This window comes from Stylophora pistillata, chromosome 4, assembly GCF_964205215.1.
Source record: "Stylophora pistillata chromosome 4, jaStyPist1.2, whole genome shotgun sequence".
NCBI lineage: Eukaryota > Metazoa > Cnidaria > Anthozoa > Scleractinia > Pocilloporidae > Stylophora > Stylophora pistillata.
The window spans coordinates 26,444,743-26,465,326 of record NC_142522.1 but is presented as its reverse complement, the minus strand read 5'-3'; the positions used below and the strand labels follow the sequence as shown (position 1 = coordinate 26,465,326).

The following is a 20,584-nucleotide window of genomic DNA, read 5'->3' as shown; positions in this document are numbered from 1 at the left end:
CAACTCTCACGGTTGCTTCATGTGTATCTATCTATATATATATATATATATATATATATATATATATGTATACATGTATATATATATATATATATATTCAACTTCATTTCATTGTATTGTTACAGGATGACGAGGTTTAGGGAAAGAAGACATGTCAAGAACTGTATTATCCCTTAGTGACCTGTAATGCAAATTTGAGTACTTAATATCTTTTCTGTTTTTTAATGAAATAAAGCTTTAATGAAATGTGAAAATGTATTCGTCTTTAATGTTGCAAATCGCGAATTAAACCAGAACATTGAAAAAATTAAAACCTACGTTTGTATCTATGTTGGTACCTCAGTTTAACTTCCAACAATGATCGCTATTTAAAGCTTTTCTTAATATTTCAACTGACACTCTGGAGTCAATAAGTAAAGAATAATTAACGTAAAGTTCTCAGTGCTACCCAGCAAAGAAATATGTTAGAGAAAATGGCAAAATTGAGATTCAAAGAGTTAAATACTCTCGTCATGGATGCTATTTTACTCTTTCTTGCGCGAAATTTATTCAGTAAAGCTAAGTGGTTTACTCATTTCTGGGCTCGCTCTAATTGCACCTGCTAAGATCGTTTATTCACCTGTAAAAGAGCAAATAATCGACAGTTTTCAAAACACTCTTAAGATTGACGAAATAACACAGACTGCAATTGTTGTTCGAAAACGGTGGAGATTTTTCAGGGATGTGAAGTTTGATAGACATTTTTGGTATACACCTGTCGCAGTTTTTTGAAGTATAGTTGGTTTATTGCTTTTTACAACGTTATAATCGAATATACTTGCATATTTCTTTTGAGGAATGTCTCCTCTATATAACTTTGAGCTCGATATCGTGACTGCAGTTTCTTTCCTCTGCGTTTTATCTGGAGTTGTATTTCCATCTTGCCATGGTTGTTCTGGTAAGTGCCTATTTTTCCTTTTCTTTGCGCTATTCTGAAAGCAACTTTGTGACAACAGTTCTTAGCTTTTTTCAGTTCCTCCAAATAGATATCAAACGAGGTTTCTTTACACTTTTAACGGTTCTCCACCTACTATTAGGCCATGAACATTAGGCCACCACGCTTTTCCAGCCGGAATCATTGCAGAAGATTAAAGAAATGCAATATTTCTAATTAGTTTAATATTTCAATTCAAAAAAGCTCCGAACTAATTCAAATTAATACTCTACTTTAAATGATTATTAAACAAACATTGAGAGCTTTTAAAGCAGCTACCATTAAGACCAGCCGTCTACAGTTAAAATTGAGAGATCGTCAGTTACTCGACGCCATTTCGCGTCTATTATAAATACCTTGAATATATACCTTTGAATATAAACTTTGTTTAGGAGAATCCATCAGTACAAGATATATATTAAAGGTAGATATACAAAGTATTTATAATAGACGCGAAAAGGTGTCGAGTAACTGACGATCTCTCAATTTTAACTGAAGACGGCTGGTCTTAATGGTAGCTGCTTTGATAGCTCCTAATGTGTGGTTTATAATTATTCAAGGTAGAGTGTTAATTTGTAATAGTTCGTAGATTTTAAAACTAATTCGAAACATTGCATTTGTTTAATCTTCTGCAATGGTTCCGGCTGGAAAAGCGTGCAGGCCTAATGGTCATGGCGCCCTGGCTAGACATTCTATAGGTGTGTAAATGGTGGAGGCGAATTTAAAACGGGGAGTAACCATGTGATGGACTAGCATCTCATCCAGGGGGAAGGGAAAGTAGAAATATTTCGTCGCTTAGGCTGTATGGGCCACTGGCCTGACGCAGACTGTTTTTAATTCTAATACCTGCATCTCCATGAACAGTGTCAGAGACAATTTTCGTATTAAATTATTTAATTAAGTTCTAAATTTACCATTATTTTTAATCGTCAATGTTCTTATCTATTTATTTACTTTTATTTATTTTTAAAAATTTGTTATTTTTCGGTCATTCCGGGAATTCCGGGTATTCCGTGTATTCCGGCTCCTGTTCCAAATTCCGGCATTCCATACTTTCCAAACTACCAGTGACATATGATAAAAAGATTTAAACTTCGGAAGAAGAGGATATTGCTTGTGGGGCTTCACCAAAATAACAAAAGTAGTTCGGCAATCTGTCAGGTATTGTCATTATTCGTGTGAGAAGGAAGCTAAAGTCTCATTTACGTTGGCACTTGGTTATATCAATTGATTTGAAATTGTAAATTGGCCACCGCGTAAAGAGTTCAAAAGCTGACGTTTCGAGAGTTAGCCTTTCGTCAGAGCGAAAGACGAAGGGCTTGTTACCCTAACCGACGCAACACCACAGTTTATTAAGAATGAAACTTTCACCCTTTATTCATTTTGCTTTCAAGATGTGACTGATTCAACCTAAGAAAAGGTGGAAATGATGTCTTTGCATATTTTTGACCCTGAGACGCCGTTAATCTTCTCTATCTTTGTCATTTTCTCCGGAATCGTGTTTCCCTTTTGTGGAGGATGCATAGGTAGAGACCTACCGTGGAAGCAATGCCATATTAGCATATTTGTTTAATTGTTTTGGTTTAATTTCTTTCGCTTATTTCACTCCTCGTCGACAAATCCTTCGCGAGTTTTTCATATTTTTGAATTGGCTCGTCTTATTTTTACGCTCGTAAACTCCAAGCTGAAAATCGGAATTCATATGCATTCTGTATTTCAAACCTGCAAATAATACTTTTTGCGAATGTTCATTGTTAATTGTTTGAGAGAAAATGAAATCAACAGCCAATACATACGTTTCTTCAAATCATTTGGTAACCTTGGTTGTAAGTTTTCTTTAATTTTGTCTTTTTGTTTTTTGTATCTTTTTTCAGCTGACGAGTGTCGCATCATCCTGTTTGAGGAACCGATAGCAAATAGGGCAATTAAGGGGCATGTGATTAGGAGTAGTGAGGTCCTCAGTGAGGGGAGCTGTCGCACGATGTGTTATATGGAGCCAAACTGTGTCTCCATAAATGTGAAACCTTTAGACGCAGGAAATTACAACTGTGAGTTGAATAACGCCACGGTAGATGAAAGTAAATTGACCTTCTTTTAAGAAGTGGATACTTACTACCTGGCGATTGAGGTAAATGCTTTACTTAAAGTTAAAGTTATGCTTGACATCAGAAGAATTCAAAGTCGTGCTATTGCTCAGCACTTTACAATTTTAGACTAGGATTTTTTTTTGTTTCTTCTTCATTCTTCCCCTTGATCCGAACTTGACCTCAAACTTACACGTCTTATTCGATATTATATATCGAAAAGAATTTTTGCTTTTTTTTTCGGAGGAAACTCAACCATATAGATGTATAAGCCTGGCCATACACATTATTGTGTATGCAGTTTATCGTGCTTCCTTAGCTTGTAACTTTTTATTTTTGTGTGGCGAATATAAATAAATGAAAAAAACATGCTTTTATTCTTTTTTGATCAGTGCGTTTTTTTTATCTTGAACAGAATCCCTGTAGTAGCAGCCCTTGTGTCAATAACGGAACTTGCCAAGTTGGTTTCACCAGCAAAAGGTTTCGATGTGTTTGTGTTCCCGGTTACGCTGGAGCAAACTGCAGTGGTACTGCACTGATTTCGCGATTTTAAACATTTAGTTGTCCCTGATCCGTGATCAACACTTATTCCCAAAACAGAAGAAAAAATCTGTTGATGGACACAAAAGGTCACCTACATGTGAGCCTTCATAGGTCAAACCACGAAGAAAGTCGATTGAACCACCATAGTCACTTGACAGCAAATTGAAAATATGAACCCTGTCAAATGGAATCTGCTGGCCTTTGTCACTGAAAAATAGGAAACGTATTTTCATTTGCAACGGTACAATGGGCTTTTAATGAGAATCACTTTTAGGCTCAAGTTTGTTTCTACGAGATTGGGTGTACTGTGGCCTTTCCTGCTAGTTCATAACGTGTAATCCCCCATCCCAGGAATATGTTTCCCTGGCATTTTCTGATACCCACCTACGCTCCAAAGTGGAACTGTGAAAGTTCAGATAGCTGAATCGAAGTCTTCCTTGTTATTTTAACTAAAAACCTCCTTAGACAGCTCAGGCGGCTTGTTACTCATCTCATCAGGGTTTCATTTCTTTTCACAGTATTATCAAGATCTTGCAGTGACTTAAAGAGGCTCGATCCTAAAGCGAAAAGTGGAATCTGTCTGATAGATCCTGATGGTGAAGGAGAACTGTTGCCCTACCTCGTCACCTGTGACATGAGTGACAAAGACGGAGTTGGTGTGACTGTCATAAGTCATGACAGCGAAAAAAGGACTTTGGTGGATGGTTATGAAGACCGGGGGTCCTACTCGCGAAGTATATTCTACAAAGGAGCGAACATATCTCAACTGGTGAGTCTCATCAACGTTTCCCAACATTGTGAGCAGTTCATTAAGTACGAGTGCCGTGGTTCTACATTGAAAGATGGCTTTTGGGTTTCACGCGATTCTGTGGCGGAATGGACCTACTGGAGTGGTGCAGTACCTACAAGTCAAATGTGCGCATGCGGAAGGAATAACACATGTGCACAACCCAGTGGAGAAAAAAATTCCTACTGTAACTGTCACGTGAATGACGGTAAATGGCGTGAAGATAGTGGTGTCCTTACTAACAAGACACATCTGCCAGTTCAGCAGCTGAGGTTTGGGGATACAGGTAAAGACGAAAGCAAAAATTTTGACGAGCAGGGCTACCATACCTTGGGAAAGTTTAAGTGTCATGGAATCGCCTGATTGTATGGATTAACAAAAGCTTTAATTAATACTAATAGTCGGATCCAATCGGAAACTTAAAATGAAGATTGAGAGACACTGCTATTGAGAAAAGCAACTCACGTATGACATTAAATTTTGACGAGCAGGGATACCATACCTGGGGAATTTAAAGTCTAAGTGTCATGGAATCGCCTGATTTTAAGGAATAGCGAAATCGTTAACTAATTTTAATCGTCCCGTCTAACAGAAAACTTAATGACAACAATTGCAAGACAGTCAGTGATTCTTATGAAAGGTTTATTTAGTAATTTTTTTAAACTTATTTTGCGTTGCAATATTTCAAGAGGAATCTCACAACGATGATTTGATAATGAGAAAAATAACTCACAGTACCCTTTTCAGTTATTTTATTCATTTACTCGGCGACAATATTTAACCGGGCTGGCCCAGTTCAGCTGCAAGCTGGTTTGAATGGGGCTTGTATAAAGAATGTAAATGACAAAATATGTATTGAAATGTATCGCTGAACTGTCAAAAGATTATAAACTTATAGAGCTGGTGTAAAACTTCTGCAGCGTAATCGCGATGAATTCTGTTAAGACTAACTGTGCTGCGATTTTATGTGTTACTGAATATGTATCTCACGGGAGGTAAATAGGCAGTGCTATTGGTGTTTCGGATAATTCTAGCGGCTGCATTTATTTCAGTTTTTTAGATCTAGTTTTCAAGACTAGAATATCACTCTTATCATCGTAGATTTAAAGTTATAAATAATTGAGCAGGAGGACATACAATTCAGCAACTTTTTGAAAAGTTCTTGAATACGCTAAAATGTTGACTTGCAAGGCAGCATGTTGGCTTTTTATAACACTGACTGCAGTATTGATATGTAATGGCTGACATTTGTAAAAGCTGAGCAAAAAGTTTACCAATCAAACTTTTGGTGTGGCATGGGGGGGAGGGTGGGGGATATTGCTATTGCCTTGATTAAATACCAAACTTTCAGGACATGATAACTCACAAAGAAAACTATAGTCATCATTGAGACAATTGACGTAGATCTTGGGAGCCACAAGATAGCTAAGCTTCGGTATCCACTTCTGAAGGTTATTGTTCTAATACTTCTTAAACTCTTTCTTTATATTTGCTTCTTATCTTCTGGACCAGTTTCTTCGAAAGGGGGTTAACGTAAATGTGGAATTAAAAGATGACTCTGGCTTTCATTTCTCGTATAGAAGAGTGCGTATAAGAGCCAACCCTCTGTTGAATCTTCTCTCGATGACTCGAAACTAACTGGAAAAAGATACAAAAGAAAAAACCACCTACCAAAGCTATTAAATTAGATTAAAAATTTACACTAACCCCGGGTTAGTCGCGTTTTGAACAAACCGGTCCCGGTGTATAAATTTCACTTACACGAGATATTAATTTAACTTCAGTTAATTAATCCTTTGATCATGAATCTCATCTAAAAATTATTATGAGGACTTAGACGACTCTCGGTCTCGATTTAAGATAGGACCAAAAACAACTAATCTTCTCTATCGACTTTTATTTTATTTTGAGTAGATCCAGTTGTTTTAAAGGCCGTTTACACGGCAGAAAAATCGGGTACGGACGTGTCAAAAAAGTAGTACGGACAGCATAATTTTAGCCGTTTACACGGATGATGTTTTACCCGGCACGGGTCGGACAAAAGAGGCATAAGGATAGAGTTAGCAAGGTTGCGTTTACACTGCAGTTTTTTAGGGACCGGACCAATTTCTTGCATGGCACTAGAGTTTTTGGTACAGCTGTGTGCTGTTATCGAACATGCGTACCGTATTTACTTGAATAAGCGCCGCGGCGCTTATTTAAAAATTGTACCAGACAAATTTACTTTTTCTATATTTTTATTCAACGGTACACTTTCTATCTGTCAATTTTCCACTGGACTGATGCTAAACTGATACTAAATCTAGAATTACGAGAGAAATTCATGCGGTGAAATAACCCCGAGCGTTTCATAACCCGAGCAGAGAAATACAGTCACTTTGATCTAAAGAATATCACATTTAAAGAATATAAATTGCCGATGCCGTGTTAAAATTGTTTTATAGTGTTTTTCCTGGTTATACGGAATTGCTCGAATAAGCGCTGCATCGGAGGTGCGGCGCTTATTCGAGTAAATACGGTAATTCTTGTAAACAAAATGGCGACGCGTGATGCAAGAAATTGGTCCGGACCCGTACCCATCCCTCAAAACATGGTACGGATTGTTTACACGGGCAAAAATGCCAGGTCCGTACTCCTTTTTTGACAAGTCCGTACCCGATTTTTCTGCCATGTAAACGGCCTTTTAGTTTCGGTTGAATTAATTATCACCACAGGCAACTTTAGAGCTATCGATCTAATGACAAAGAAATTCCAATTCTGTTAAGCTCTAATTTTGCGATAACTTAATTGAAAAGCTGAAAGCATTCTTATGAGCGAATACTTTGGAAAGGAACTTAAAGTTCTTATGCAACGTGGGAAGAAGACTTTGTGTTAGTAGACAAGAATTACAAAGAAGATAACATGCCATGATTTTAATGATAACTTTTCACAAGAGATTATTGACGCTTCGGCTTTGAACAAGCATTACCTGCTGGACTACAGTCGGAGCCTGCGTTATCATATTTTGGGTTCTTCAAAGAGTCATGGTCATCGCAAAAGAGCTGCCTTGAAATGATGTTTTGCTAAGCTCTAAAAAAGTTATAGCATTAAAAAGTTGGCAGGGAATCAAATTAGCCCAGCGAATAAATGGAGTAAGTTTCTATAGAAACTGTAGTGCTGCATCGGTCTAGGTATTACAATATAAAGTGGTTTTATCAACTGAGTTGAAAATGTGGATTGGCGTCCGTAAAGAGTCTCAAAAGCCGACGTTTCAAGCGTTAGCCCTTCGTAACAGCTAATGAATCGCTTAGGCTGCCTCGCCGTTGGAAATGAGAAAGGGGTTAGGGTTAGGGTTTGAAGTTGTGGGCTACATTTGTTCAAGTATTTACGCCCCGTGATGTAGGTCACTAACAGGAGGGGAATCAAATGGTCCCATTCAATTTACAAGTGTTCGTAAAATTTGGCTTTTGCTCGAATTGCTCGCAAAAATTACACGGGTGCTCGCTTGCTCGTGCTCGCAAAATTTTTGCAACTGCTCGCATGCCTGCATTCTCGTTAACACGTGCTCGATTGCTCGAAATTTCGTTAATCCTGCTTTGTATTTATTTTTTATTCATATATAAACGATAGATCAGTTATGATATGGTTAAAAAAAGAAGTTTGAAACATCCTTACCTCCGGCTTCAGTCTTTCTTCAAAAGAACAGCCTGTAACTGTTTTGGAGGCGCTGTGTGTATTATCGGAAAAATGCCGCGAAGGTCCATGAAAAGCATTTCGCTTATTGATTTATTCTTTATCATATTTTATTGTCGCAGGCTTTCTGCTTGAGAGGGATACAGTTTCATAGTTCAACTATATGATCATTTATCTGTTCACTTGTTTCTTCGGTTATTAACAAGTACCCAAAAGATTTCATTTCTGTTAATACTGGTTTTCCTTTTTCCCTCAGTAGATTCGCTTTCATTGCTTGAAGCTAACCTTACAACTGTTGTTTCTTTGATCAGTTTCCCGGGTATTTTACCCAATGACTTAAATCTTCTTTCGCTTGAACAAGAAAACGAGATTGCAACATGATCTATTTACTAGGAAATTCTGATAGGAAGCTCGACACAACGGGAGGTGGCATAATCTCCTGTGGAGAAAACATTACTTGCGAACCTTTGTTGATCTAAATTCCCATTTATTTGAGCAAATTATCAAGGTTTGTAGACATGATGGATTTTCCAGTGTGTAATGGAAAATATAATGGACGTAGTCATAATATTTTGAAACAGTGTACTCGGATCGCATTTTGTAGCGGTTTTTTTAACCTTGGAAGCTTCCTAGCCACTAGTAATAATAACTATTAAAATCTGATGCCAAACGGTGGCATATGAAACCCGATTAAACAAAACAACATTAATAACAACCCTCGGTCGTTTGGGGTTTACCAGAAATTCTTTAATGAAATGTTGCTTTAATCATTTTGATTAAAAACTAAAGGCCTAGCTAAACGAGGAGACATGTATAGAAACTTAATGTCTCCATGTCGCCCGGAAACACGAAATGTAAGAACTCTTCTCTAAAGGCACCCGCGAAGGTAGAAAGTAATCTAGAGAAATAGTACTATTACAAGTACTATTTGGCCTTCAGAGCTACTACTAGAGCTTGTCAGATCTGTACGGCTGTAATTGTTTAGGACTAGAAGCCTCCAAATAAATAAAGCTTCATTGCCATTGAATCTTTTTCAGTCGATCAGCGGGAAACCAGTTTGCCGATCATCGAAACCGAAGCGGGAGTAACACTAGATGATGAACTTAGTTTCAGTACTTATATAAGTGATATATGTAAAATGGCATGTAGGAAAGTTGGTGTTCTTTTACGTCTCAGAAAAATGATTCCCGGAGAAGCGAAGTTACAATTGTACAAATCAGCAATTCTACCTAACTTAACATATTGTCACATAGTGTGGCATTTTTGCAAAGGGTACAAGAACGGGCATTACGTGCTGTATATAATGATAGAAACGCTACGTATGGGGAACTCCTAGAGAAGGGAAGACTCTCTAGCCTTGAGAACAGACGGTTACAAGATATACTAATTTTAATCTATAAGGTTAAAAATTCACTAGCTCCAGAGCATGTATGTAATATGTTTTTTAGCAAGATAAGCATTATAACTTACGAAGTGATTTTCCTGCTCCCAGATATAATACTGTTAATTTGGATATATCAACAAAGTTGAAATGGTAAATTGGCTACCGTAATGATTACGAAAGCTGACGTTTTGAGCGTTAGCCCTTCGTCTATTCGCTCCGACGAAGGGCTAATGCTCGAAACGTCAGCTTTTGTAATCATTATAGTGGCCAATTTACCATTTCAAGTTTGTTGATATATCCAAATTATTTCGTTACTCCCACCGACGCAGCCCCAAACAGTTTCTTTCGAAACTATCAGCCTTTATTCATTTATAATACTGTTAAGTTCATGCTCATCTTTAAGAGGTGGGTATGCATAGTGGCTTTTGCTGTGTGGCTGCCTGGTGTATTGGGAGTGTGTTCTCCTACCCTCTATCAAATTCGTCTTATTTAAATTTTCTAGACTTTTAACTTTCTAAATTCTGTATATACATGCTATTGCTGCTTATATGATTGTCTGTAACAGTTTTATATATTGATGTTTTTATTTATATTAATGATATTTTGAGAATATATCCTTAATATTTTTACATATACTCTATTTAAATTTATATTGTACTCATGTTATTCACTTATAGTGTCCACAATTAGCTTTTAGCTAAATACCTTGACAGGTAAATAAAGTTTATGTATGTATGTAAGCCCAAAATGCTTGTTAGACCGAATGTCACGTTATTTACATTTCATAAGAACTATATAACCGAAAAAACATACCATCCATTTTAGCGTCGGGTTAGAAAGAGATGGAAAACTTTAGATCGCAGGCTTTGGATCTAGTACATCTTCTTAAGAGCTCTTGAAGTTCCAGAACGTCCACCCTGACAGTGACTCACGTGAAGCTACGTGACGTAATTTGGTATCAAGTAGGGCACAGTTGGCAGTAAGATGCCGGGACTGGTTGAACTACCCTAGCTTTGCACCTATTCTTCAGTTTTGGAAGTGTCAGCCAGATTATTAGCTATTACTTGGCGTAAAACAACGTACCCTATTAATAAAAGAGAGATTCCGGCTTGCGGAAAATTTACGAAGTACTCGAAGTGCTCGATGCTCGCCATCTGTATTTTCTAAAGTGATCGCTGCTCGAAAGAAAAATTTGTCAACTGCTCGTCCTCTCAAAAATAAACACACTGCTCACATGCTCGCAAATGCTCGCAAAGACCATTCGATACCCCTAACAGGTGCCCCTTGTTCTCTGTTTGTGTCAAGGCAAGGCCACATTGCAGGGATTACATGGCAATGTAGAGAGGGCTTAGTTTATTCCATTTATAGACAAGTTCTTACAAAATGTAAATACCCAGACTTCCGCTAGATACGCATGCACTGAGTGTAGGGCCTGTGCCATCGTGGTTACCTTATTGAAGTCATTTCTATTCCGCGTGGACTTGTCAGTGAAGCGCTAAGAGCACTGCATTGTTATGATAATGACTGTTTATAAATAATGGCTTTTTCAAAAAATTTAGAACGTTTTCCAATTCTTTTGAATAACCTGCTGGCAAGCAATTCGATCAGTCATTGATGATGACATATCATTGTCCGACGATGGCATAACAGCAATAATGAATGGTGTATAAAAGTTTTCATGGCATTAGCAGAAATGTAATGGCGCTTCTATATCTTCCTCTTAAAAAATAATGGTCATTTCCTTAATCACACACCATAAATTGCCACGGAAAATATGTGATATATGAAATGCCTTTGAAAAACCAAGATCTTTCCAAAAAGGACCTGTCCATCAAAAATTAAGACTGTCATATGGGTTCATTGACCTAACAGTTGGTATGTGCATGACGTTGTAATTATTTTTCAAAAGTTTTCAGCCTTGAGCCAAAAATACACTCTCTCTTTCTGTATTTTTTGTGATTGGGACATTGGAGGCACGTCACTCCGATCACTTTTCATCGGGAACTCTGGGAGGATACTGATAAGTATTTGGAAAACCTCTTTGAATTAACATTCCGTATCGGGGATATATTTTACACCTGCTGAAATTTAAACAGGTCGTTCCCTTTGCCGTAAACCAGTTTCCACTTATAACAAAGATGAATTCTTCGGTATATTTCAAGATAGCAGCCGCAACTTTCCCTTTTATCATTTCTATCCTATTCGGAATCAGAGCGACATCAGTTTTCGCTTGTTCTTGTGAGTTTGAATCTAAATCTTGCAAATGATTGCTGTTCTGTGTAGTTTTTTATTTTTCATTAATTTCTTTACTTTTAATAATCTAAAAAGAATGTGATAAGGCGTTTAACTCATAACTGGAAAAATATCACTTCCGAGGTTCTTAAGACTTCCAAAGTCACTCAAGGCGGAAATACTACGATTATCTTCCTGCGTTCAGGAGACTGATTGTCTCAACCAATCCTTGATGATTGATGATGGATTTTTTATTGCGTGAACCTTTTAGTTCTTTTTCACTCAAGACAATTCCGACCTCATTTTACTCCCCGTTGTCTCTACACCAGGATGCAAACTTCTGGACAAAGTTGTTGGAGCAACCTTGGTAGAACAGTCTTAACAGCGCATATTTTCGTGAATCTTCCAATAATCGATTATTACTTTTAAGGCCAATTTAAAGTTTTTTACCACACACATGAATAATATGTTTCAAATTAAGACTGCAAAAAGCAAAGAAGAGCCCCTCAGTGACATCTCTGACGACAACAGAATTTAATTCACACAATCCAACAAATGTAGAAAACGTGTTACTGAAAATTTGTTTATCCAACAAAGACCTGTCAAATGCGTTAAGAAGGGTTTAGAAAAAGGCAGAAGCTTTAAGCTAGACGAAAAGATGACGGTTTCGAATGGAATTTTTTTCAAATTTTGTCTCCAGTCATTTGGCAGAATCCTCTTCAGTATCAGTCACGAGAACTATGTACGTATAAGTCATAAGACTTTCTTTCAAATAGGATCTTCATATCACGATAAAAACGGTTTCTACTTTAAAGACTGACAAATTCTCAAAAACAATCTTTAGCAAAACAAGAAATAGCTTGGACTTTTGGAAGGTTGTAAGACAAAACACGAGCTACAGGAAAGGGGTAAGACTCTTCAAAGCAACGCTGTCGGAAGTGCTTCGAACACAGACGTGAGTCTTTGGGCAAGGATGTCCTTCCAACTGCATGAATCCAAGCTCGTCGAATCGCTGCATCATTCGGAAAATTGTGGAAACGAATTTCGGGATCGTTTTTCCTGTTTTTAGCTTGAATACTACACTCAAAAGCAACGCAATGCGGCATTTTGCTACCAATTTTACCGAGGGCAAGGGATCGAGCAAGCATTTTACGTCATCACCCCAGAGAGCCTTGCACGCCGATCAAAATGGCGAACGCGGGACGTTCGAACTGGTCATGAAGGCCTCTTTTGAGAGGCCAAAACAAAAAATCTAAGGGGAGAGAACATTGTTCTGTCCGAAAACTCTACTTTTGGACACTTAAAGAGCATTTTAAGCGATATTTTCGAAAACAGTGGAGGATCCCTTTAAAAATGTGAAATTTTGATCTATAGGGCTTCGGATAGAAATTAAAAAAGAAAAAACAATTTCCTGGGACCAAAGATATTTCCGGTTTGCGTAAACAGTGAAGCACTAGCTGCGTACTTCAACCTGCAACCTGCAACCAGCAACCTTCAACCTGCGACCTGCAACCTGCAAATTACACCCTTTGTTTTCGAAGTCTGGGTTTTCGAGGTCTGCGGTTTGCGGTCTGTGTTTTCGAGACACCCGATCAACGACCTAATAATTTAAGGCTAACTCCGAAAAGCCCTTGTTTGAACAGTGCATATTTTGAACTTTAAAGGTTCATAAACTGCATTGATTAGATAAGCCAGAGAATACACATCGCTTTCAACGGACGGTTTCAGAAAAGAACAAGGAGAATGTCAAATGAACTTAAACCCATAAAGTACCAAGCAGTACAAGTAAATATACCGAAACACAATCTTACATTTCGTAAAAAATTACATCTAGGGATTTGCGCTCACAAACCACGCAGTACAGCTACCAGGAAACAGGCAGAAAAATATGCAAAGCTAGAAATATTGCATGACATAACTATTTTAAAATGGGGTTATGTCACGCACAAATATGTTTAGGTTACGCATAGAGTAACGCTCAGGTTACGACTATTTTCCTTCCACATTGATAAGCTGTGCCTCAACCCCTTTGTGATCCCTAATCGATGCACCATGCCGTTTGGCCATTTCTCCGTATACTGCGGAAGGAAAAGTAACTCACCGGTGTACACAACCCAAGAGGGTACAGAAAAGCTTAAAAGTAACCCTCAGGTATACACTACCCAAGAGGGTATAGAGGAGATTGAAAGTAACCCTCAGGTATACATTACCCAAGAGGGTATAGAAAAGCTCAAAAGTAACCCTCAGGTATACATTACCCAAGAGGATATTGAAAATATTAAAAGTAACCCTCAGGTATACATTACCCAAGAGGATATAGAAAAGCTTAAAAGTAACCGTCAGGTATACATCACCCAAGAGGGTATAGAAAAGCTTAAAAGTAACCCTCAGGTATACATTACCCAAGAGGGTACAGAAAAGATTAAAAGTAACCCTTAGGTATGCACTACCCCAAAAAGATTAAACGAAAAGATTAAAAGTAACCCTCAGGTATACACTACCCAAGAGGGTATAGAAAAGATTAAAAGTCACTTTTACTATTCATCCTTGCTATTGAAATGCTCACTTGTCGAATTCGTGAAGACAATCAAATTAAAGGTATATTGGTTAAGGAGGAAGAAATCAAACTAACCCTTTTTGCAGATGATATGACTTGTTTCCTTAGAGATACTACGTCATATCACCGTTTAGTGTCGACTCTGGAGTCGTTTTCGAGATTCTCCAACCTCCAAGTTAAGAAAGATAGGACTGAAATTTTTGCGATTGGTAGCCATCGTCTTCGTCAAAACAATTATGCTCATAAAGTACGAACTTCAACTAAAATTCTAGGAATTTTTTTTGACTATAACGTCTCATCCAGGATGAAAGCGAACTTTGAAGCAATTTTAAAGTCCATTAAAATCACAATAAATATGTGGAGATGGAGAGGGCTTACACTTCTGGGAAGGATACAACTTGTTAAATGGTTTATTATCCCTAAAGTCTTGAGTAAAGCGGCGTTGATTACAGTCACAGATGATTTAATCAGAGAGGTCAACAGTCTGATGTACCGTTTTATTTGGAAAGGCAATGATAAAGTTAAACGCGCCGCTCTAATCAATGATATTGAGGATGGAGGGCTTAAGATGTTGGATATTCAGTCAATGATCCTCGCATAGAGGGTGATGGTATCAAAAAGATTTAAAAATAAGGATAATAACAGCTCTTGGAAAATGACATTAAATTACTTCCTTTCTCAGGTAGGGAGAGAACTTATTCTGAAGTGTAATTTTGATACCAAACAATTACCTATCTACCTTCCGACCTCTTATAAGGAGTGCCTGGACGCTTGGTCCAGTTTGAGGCGACCTTCGATTCTTTCGTATGAAGATGTAGTTCACCAGGTTATATGGAACAGTAAAAATATTACTGTCCAAAAAATCCCATTTTTCGAAAAACACATGTTTTCTAAAGGAATTGTTACGATCAGTGATCTCATTTCTGACACTGGAATCTTCTTAAAGGGTGTTAAGGTGTTACATGCAAATTTATCTCCGCTACAATATTTTAAATTAATGAGCGTCATGGACGCCATTCCTCGTGAGTGGAGACGTATTATTAGACAAAGCGCTCTACATCCCCCCTCTAATACAGATGACATAATGTATTTGAATTTGGAAAATTCTGAGGTAATGTTAGCAAAAATCACATCCAAATCGCTTTATAACGCGTTTAAAAGCAAAAAGCAAATCCCTCCAACTGCAAAAAAAAAGTTTAGGGAAAAATTTCCACAATTTCCGTTCGACTGGAAGAGGAGATACTCCTTGCCATTTACCGTCACGATTGAAACTAAAATTAGAGAATTCCAATATAAAGTATTAAATAACATACTATTTACGAACGAAAGATTGTTTAGGTGGGGATTGGCAGATTCGCCCTCATGTACTTTTTGTAAACAAGAGGTTGAATCCTTCGAACATATCTTTTTCTACTGTAATGTTACCAAGGTTTTCTGGGAAGCTTTCTGTTCTTGGCTTGGTGAATGTCAAGTTAGTTTTCAAACCTATACAATAATGGATATAATTTTTGGAGCTTTCAATGTGGAAGAGGACTTTACTATTCTAAATCTCCTAATACTGACAGCTAAATTTTATATATACAAGTGTAAATTGAATTCTAAAAATCCTTTTATAGGGAGTTTATAAAACCAAAATCGGGGAGATATACCAGGTAGGAATGAAGATAGCAACAAAGCGGAATAAATTAGCTAAACATTTTCAGAAATGGAATAAGCTTTTGCCACATATCGTTTTGTGGGATGGGTGTCCAAACAATGTAGAGCAGCATACGAAGTCAATTTTATTGTAAAGCACACAATTTCGCTATATACTATTATTAAGGTACTGTAAGTAATTTATGTAACATATTGAAAGGAGTGTAATATGTCATTACGTAATGTAAATGTAGAGTATCGTGTAGATAGTGGAAGTAATCGATAGTAATCAAGTTTATTGTAATCTATACTTTGTTTGTGGTGTGTTCTCAGTAAACTATTGTAAGCAACGTACTGTAACTGAGTCCTGTAGTGTATTGTAAGTAGAGTAATGTTTTGTAAAATGCCAAAAAAATAAAGAAATTACAAAAAAAAAAAAAAAAAAAGAAAAAAAAAAAAAAAGAAAAGAAGAAAAGATTAAAAGTACCCTCAGGTATACACTACCCAAGAGGGTATAGAAAAGATTAAAAGTAACCCTCAGGTATACACTACCTAAGAGGGTAGAGAAAAGATTAAAAGTAACCCTCAGGTATGCACTATCCAAGAGGGTATAGAAAAGATTAAAAGTAACCCTCGGGTATACACTACCCAAGAGGGTGTAGAATAGATTAAAAGTAACCCTCAGGTATACACTACCCAAGAGGATAGAAAAAAGATTAAAAATAACCCTTAGTTCTACACTACCCAAGAGGGTATAGATGAAATAAAAAATAACCCTTAGGTACATGTATGCAATGCCCAAACTTGGAGGATCTTCAATATTTTTTTCAATGACTGCTGTTTGTCCAATACTCATTTAAAGAAGAAGGCGGAGACAAAGCTGCTAAAGGAGGGTAACAATACAGAAATTAACTTATATAACCATTATTCTTTCCCAATTCCCAAATCTTGGTTGTATGCATTTCCCGCCAAATCTGACAAATCTGTGTGGCATTTTACAGTCAAAAGAAATTTGATTTACAGTATCAACAAAAGGAATAATAATTCAGTTGAAACCTCACAAATACATCTGCTGGAAATTCTCGCTGTTGAAGTAGTGCGGCACAGAGACCAATTGATGAAGACGCAACATACAAGTTGTTTGGTTGCTTGATATTGAACGAACAGCCTCGTTGGCGGGCTTGAGACCGCTGGCGTGAAAGTACGTATTTCATCGGGGAATCGACGAAACGTTTCGTTCTTTGCAGAAGCATTCGGCCCGATTCTACAATAATTTTTCGTTAGCACACCCTAGAACTTTTTCGGGTAGAGATTGGATCCTGCAGCTCTTGAAAGTTCAGCCGATTGATCGAAGACTTCTGTCTCCATGATGAGATCGCGCCAAGTGATTCCGATCCAAGATTCATTGTGAATTGTTAATTAATAGATGAACCTTAACTTGTAAAATAACAATCACAATGGACGGAAGGTTTCTTGCCGAGCTGTCCGTAACGCACAAGTACAATACCTGACGTTATGCATTATACATGCGAACGAAACAAGTAATCTGGATACTAACGCGCGCGTTCTTGTTCACAAATACAACAGACATGGATAACTGAAACTTTATATTTTCAGTAACTCCTCATTTATTATGAGGCAAGGTTACAAGATACCAAGAAATGCAAGAGTATTTTTGAAAATGCAGTAATGTTTTGCCACGAATTTTGAATTACAGCCGAGGAGGCTACACGCATTTGTATCTTTTTTCTTGGCATTCTTCATCGCCTAAAATCTTTTTCTCCATTTTTTTTGTTTTAATATACCACTCATATAATTAAAGGGCTCGTCTAATTCTTCGTGAGCTGTCAGTTTTGATTAACCGCATAGACACCTACCGACTGCAAGTGTTAATTGGTTCTCCACGTTGGTGACAGGAATGATAGCGCCTCTTTAGAATACGTGCTGCAAATTTTTCCGGGACCAAAGCTCCTCATGAAACCGTTCGTTTAATTTTTTTTTCCAGATTACTTCTACGCTCGCATGATTTCATTCTTGCTAGATTGGAAAGCTTGTGACAAATTATCTTGATGTTCTAGTCGTATGTGTATCAAACCAGGAAATTCAAATAAAAGTCTGTTTCCAAGCTTGAGAAAAAAAGTAAACTACGTTATTGTTCATGCCATTAAAGATAATTTAGAGATGGAAAAAAAAAAAAAAACTTACCTGTGCAAAGTCCGGAATTCAGTGGTGTAGATTCTCTCATCTTCGCGTTCGAAAAGGCGGACACAATAGCCTCGTTTCCAGGTTGTCGATAAGGGTTCTCCATCTTGAATTCAGGGAAGACTCTCGGGATGCTCTCAGGAAGACAAAATTGACCAAGGAGAACATTCCGGCAGTTGTCAATCCTTATGTGAATGCTTACTTCTATGAACATTGCCAGTAAAGCCCGTGAAATTGAAACCTCCAGAATGACCAGGCCACTGCTCTAATTTCTTGCTTTTGTCACTTCAGTCAAATATTTATGAATGAAGGAATTTTGGAGCCAGTTTTAAGGTCATTGTCAACAAAATAGGGTGCCCTCCGGAATAACCGTCCATGGACAACTCTATTTTTCCGTAAAACTTATAAATTGTTGATTAACAAAATTTCTCACAGTATTTGTTCTGGTAGGCGCACCCGAGCTTTTAAATAGAAACTGACGTTGCCTGCTGTACTGAATTACCAGCCTCCGCCTTGCCAAGGACCTCCAAACAAACTGGACCATGTCACTCAGCAGATAAAAGGCTAGCAAAGTGTGAGGGTGGTAAAGGGGAATATAACCAGAGAACCCCATTCTCCCCTTCCCCCCTCCCTCTCGCTTTCTCACTCGTCACAAATCTTCCACCCATTCAATATGGCGACCGAATATTCGCTGCGTTGGGTTTCGCGCTTAAAAACACAAACTACCGCCTGCAGGCAGGCTAGGTCTTCGCCAGGAGGGGAGGGGGGGGGACTGTTCGAGGCCTAGAATTACCCGGATAATGCGTTACATCAATCGATATTTTGACTGGGCTGTGACATAGTTCAACCTGCTGTGTATGTACACTATTTTCGTAAGGAACTGATCAACAAAAAAAAAAAAACGGTGGAAATGAAGGTTGGCTTTTTCAAACTTAGTCATTGGCTGTGTTTTCACTGGGACAAGTTTGACTAGTTAAAGTCGGAAAAGTCCGGAAGTTCAGTGAAAACAGCTTGTCCCAAGTTAAGCGAGTTAAAAATGCAAGTTGTGTTCACATGAAAAAACAAGGATTATCTCACCTTTATGACAGGAAATTCCGGCAGAGTTCTACAACCTCGCGAGATGGTATAACTTGTCCTGGTAAATACCACAGCCAATCACATTGCTGGTAGTGACAGATGGCTGCCAAATCGTGAGCTGACAAATATTTTCAAGTCGCTCGCGATCACCTCGTGGTTCACTTTTGTTTTGAAATGGCAGACGAATTCACTCGTAATACCTTCCCGTTCCGATTTACAATTCCTCCGGCCTCATTAGATCCCTCGGTTCCTCGGCCTGTGCTTACGGAGATAGCGGGTATTTGGCTGCTGGATTGTCCGGATTAGCACAATCCGTCGCATCCTCTCCACTTGTCGAGACTTTAGTCGCATCCTCTGAAAGAAACGTCGTCTCCTTCGAAGAAATATTGCAAGAATCAGTACAAGAGAAGTCATTAAAAATGCTTCGCCTCCCGCCATTTTTTCAAAGTTGCGCGCTTTTGTAATTTGAATCTTCTGAGTAAACAGCTTAAATTTCACAGTGAAAACAGATGTCGAGTTTAACTAGTAAATATCGGTCTGTAAACAAACACCTAGAAAGGTATCAACGAACGCTTTTCATTCCACTAATTTATTCGTGTTTTTCTCGTGGCCATGTTCCCACCAATCACGTAGCTCCATTTTCTGCCTTCAAAAGCGCACACAACCCACAATTCCTCTATTCGCTCCGACGAAGGGCTAACGCTCGAAACGTCAGCTTTTATAGCCGTAACAGTAGCCAATTTACCATTTCAACTTTGTTGATATATTCAAATTATTTCGTTACCCCCACCACCAATAAGAACCTTCTCCGGTTCTTATTGGTTTAAATCGATCACGTGACGCGATAGTGTTCATCCCTGGAGAGACACTATCAGCCCATAGTGTCCGTCCGCGGAAAATACCTGGATTGATAGTACTCATCCGCGAAAAGTTTCCAATAGTTTGACGGCCGTGAAGTTAGGCAGATCGGAAAAACAGTGACTTTTCAATTCTGACAGGTATAACGTATTATTTAGCCAATGTACGTTTGCGAATTATTGACATTTGTGACAAGCTGTAGGCGCGGAAGAAAATTTAGTGGTGAACAATAAAAACAATATAGTGTTTATGTCGATACTATCGGTCTGATAGTTGCCCCTTGGAAATTTAATGTTCTTAAAACTAGCATATTTTCCCTCGAAGCTTCGGTTCTCAGGCAAATATTTGTTTTAAGAACATCAAATTTCCGCGGGGCAACTATCAGCCAATAGTTCCTCGACAGAAACACTCTATTGTTTAATTATTCACCTAGAAAGAATGTTCAGCTAACTAATCGGCCTAGTGAAAACACAGCCATTATCAAGAGAATATCCTCTTGTCATTACTTAATGATTTCAAGGGCATAGAGTAAAATATTGACTGGACTGGACTATCGACGGGCTATCGACGGGCTATCGAA

The 20,584-nt window shown here is 38.0% G+C and overlaps 1 pseudogene across 1 annotated transcript; it reads left to right on the top strand.

The window, feature by feature from the left end:
- The first annotated feature begins 2,242 nt into the window (after positions 1-2,242).
- Positions 2,243-5,660, top strand: LOC148733085 (neurexin-4-like; annotated as a pseudogene). Its single transcript, XR_016000835.1, has 4 exons — positions 2,243-2,499; positions 2,848-3,101; positions 3,473-3,584; positions 4,119-5,660. The product of XR_016000835.1 is annotated as a neurexin-4-like (transcript).
- The last annotated feature ends 14,924 nt before the right edge of the window (positions 5,661-20,584 follow it).